Consider the following 3,468-nt stretch of genomic DNA (forward strand, 5'->3'; position numbering starts at 1 on the left):
TTTATTGTGGTAAAACACGCATTGCCTAAAAGCTAACTATTTCAAAGTGTACAATTTTGTGACTTTTGGTACATGCAAAGTGCTATTCCAAATGTTTTGAGTTCCTAAACATTTTCATAACCCCAAAAGAAAACTTCATACTATTAAGCACTTACTCCCCAGTCCCCTCTCCCCCATCCCATGGCCCCCACTAATCTACTTTCTGTCTCTATAAATTTGCCTATTTTGAATATTTCAGAATTGCCTTTTATTGCATTATTTTCCCCTAAAACCTATTCTGAGGAGGAAAATAAAAATTTATTGAAATATTAATAGTCAAGACAATTTTAGAGCTAGAATTCATTGACCAATGCAAAATAATCAGATTCATTATACGTTTTACACCAAGCTATCCAATATATGAAATAAAACAGATTCTGTATGACATCTTTTTTTTTTCTTGGTCCGGTCAATATCATTATTAAAGTAATTTTTAGGAAATTATCCATACTCAAATTACCACTTAATTTTACTTTTCTTTGTATAATCATAAACAGAACTTGAAAATTTTTTCTTTATATGCACACAGGGATCCTCACTGACTTTTGTCTAATTCTGTCTGAAAACCAGACAATACTGAACAATTAGAAAGCTTCTACTGACAGAAAAACTATCAGGTATTTCAAAAGATTTTTTAGTTCAAAAGAAGGTGACTTCTTAAAAGATATATAACTTTATTTTTATTAAAACAGTTAGTTAAATAAACTGAAAAAGAAAACACTTTAGAAACACATTAATTTGTGTTTTTAATAAAGTTAAAAAATGCTTTGCCTATTTGAATTATAAACAAGTAGTAAAAGTATTAAAATGGGGCTATTTGACTTCATGAGGATTTTAAGAGAATTTAAAACATAATTATCGTATTAAAAAATAATGAAGACAGTGACTACTGTAGAAAATTAAATTTCTAAAGAAGTCAATCTCAAGAAATTGTCCCCAAATTTAAAGAGAAATAAGGAAAATTATTAAAAATAAAGACAAAAATTAAATCAAAACATTAAAGGAAAACAAACTGTCACAAATAACTGTTTCTAAAAGAAATGTAATGAAGGGACACTCATTGGCTGAATTAAAACACATAAAAAAGCTATTATAATCAGAAGTATGTTACTAAGAATTAAAAAGCTTATAAGCAAAGAAATATATTCACACACACACACACACACACACACACACACACACACACACACATAGCCACATATCAAATGAGAAAATAATGTTTAGTAAATTAGACATTTGGAAAAAGAAATTCAATCAAGGAAATAAACTGTATTGGGCCAGAGCTGATTTGTAATTGAGGCTATGTCACAAGATGGTACAGCAGAAAGGTTTAAAAAAAAAAAATTGCCTTTAGGAACCAAAGACACAGCCCAAATTAATAGTCAGGTATGATTGAGATAAATTAAGAAATGGAAACTTGGTCTGAAGCCAACTGGATGTTACTGGGGTTAACAAGTAAGAGAAATGAGATAAATCTAGGTCACCTTTCAAAAGACTCTAACTCACCTGTTAATAGAGAGTTACTGAGGAATCTGCACAGATTGGACACATAAATATATCAAAATAAAATCTGCATGTGGTAAAGATAAATATAAAACAAATTTAGGAGGAAAATAAAATATTGGTGAATATTTAAGTGATCTCTGCTGGTAGAAAGACTTTCTAAGCCTCTAAGCAATGAAAGAAATCACCAAAGACTAATAAATTCTACTCTTTAAGTAAAATTCATATAGATCTCTATAATGTATGTCTAAGCAAAATGAAAGAAAAACTGAGATAAACATTTGCAATCAATATGCCTAAGGTTCATTTCATGTAATATTCAAAGAGGTCATATAGATTGATTACAACAAATACAGAGTTACAAATTATGACAGGGAAAAGGCAATATTTAAAAGCAAAATGATTCACAGAAAAAAAATGTGAATGGCCAGTAGATGTTGGAGAAATTTCAACTTAAAAAGTAATAAAAATGTAACTTTTATCCTTTCAATAAAACTTACTACTCAGAGTTGATGAGAAATCCAGAATACATATTCACTCTCATATACTGGTGGGGAGAATATATGTATATATATTCTTAATCTCCAAACTGTTTTGGAACATCAATAAAGAATATTTACAATGTTCTCATCCTTCTAATCATTCAAATGCCTAAGAATCTATTCCTGAGGTATTTTTAAATGTAGACAAAGGTTTATGTAAAATAAGCTCCGTGTAATCTTACACTGAGTAGTTAAAATTAGAAAAATCTAAGCTTTAAGTGAAGTCGTTTCAATACATTATGCTACAAATATATGACAAGTTTTAATTTGTTTACAAATATTTTAATGACATGATGTAATAAAAAAATAAGATATAAAATATATTTTAAAATAAAAAGACAGATCATAACAAGTGTTGGCAAGGATGAGGAGAAATTAGAACTGTATATTTTGCTTGTGGAGATATAAAATGGTGCAACTGATTCATAAAAATGTTTAGTAGTTCCTCAAAATTTAGACATAGATTTATCATATGACCCAGCAATTCCACTTCAAGGTGTACAACCAAGAGAATTGAAAACACATCCACACAAAAAAGTGTGTATAAATGTTCACAGCATTACTTATAATACTTACAAGGCAGAAATAACCCTACTGTCCAGCAGCTGATGAATGGATAAGCAAATGTGGTCTACCCATTCAACAGAATATTATTCACCATAAGAAGTACCTATACACGTTACCACGCAGAGGTCCCTTAAAAACATGATGCTAAGTGAAAGAAGCTAGATACAAAATGCTATGTATTGTGTAACTCCATTTACATAAATGAATTGATATACCCATAGAGAAAGTAGATTAGTGGTTGCAGGGATTGGCGCAAGAAGGGAATGAGGAATGGCTATTAACGCATACGGGGTTTCTTTTTGGGTAATCAATAATGTATAGACTTAGGCAGTGGTGATGATTAAACAACTTTGTGAATATGTTAAAATTCACTAAATTGTATAATTTGTTTATTTTTAGGTGAAGTAACCCTTGGTTGACCTCACAGATTGCAAGGACCTTGTCAGCTTCCAATCCCTTATTATTATTATTTTTTTAATTTTTTACACTTACAGCACCTGGTCTTCCTAGGCGGTCTCCCATCCAAGTACTAACCAGGTCCAACCCTGCTTAGCTTCTGAGATCAGACGGGATCGGGCTTGTTCAGGGCGGCATGGCTGTAGACTAAATTGTATAATTTAAAAGTAAATTTTACCTCATTAAAAAGTGAAAAATATATACTAAAACCCTAATTTCAATTATATAAAACATGTCAATATGTAAATTAGAAACATTATTGTAAAAACATATCGAATTGTTGATGACGGATATTTTTAGTTCTTGAAATTTTGTGTTATTTTATGGTCTTTTTTATATAGTTTTATATTTTCCAAGTTTA

At 29.9% G+C, this 3,468-nt stretch overlaps 1 pseudogene; it reads right to left on the bottom strand.

Moving 5' to 3' along the window:
- Window positions 1-3,136: 3,136 nt before the first annotated feature.
- LOC112470401 lies at window positions 3,137-3,255 on the bottom strand (annotated as a pseudogene).
- Window positions 3,256-3,468: the final 213 nt, after the last annotated feature.

This window comes from Pteropus alecto, unplaced genomic scaffold (assembly GCF_000325575.1).
Source record: "Pteropus alecto unplaced genomic scaffold, ASM32557v1 scaffold3, whole genome shotgun sequence".
In the NCBI taxonomy this organism is placed as follows: Eukaryota; Metazoa; Chordata; class Mammalia; order Chiroptera; family Pteropodidae; genus Pteropus; species Pteropus alecto.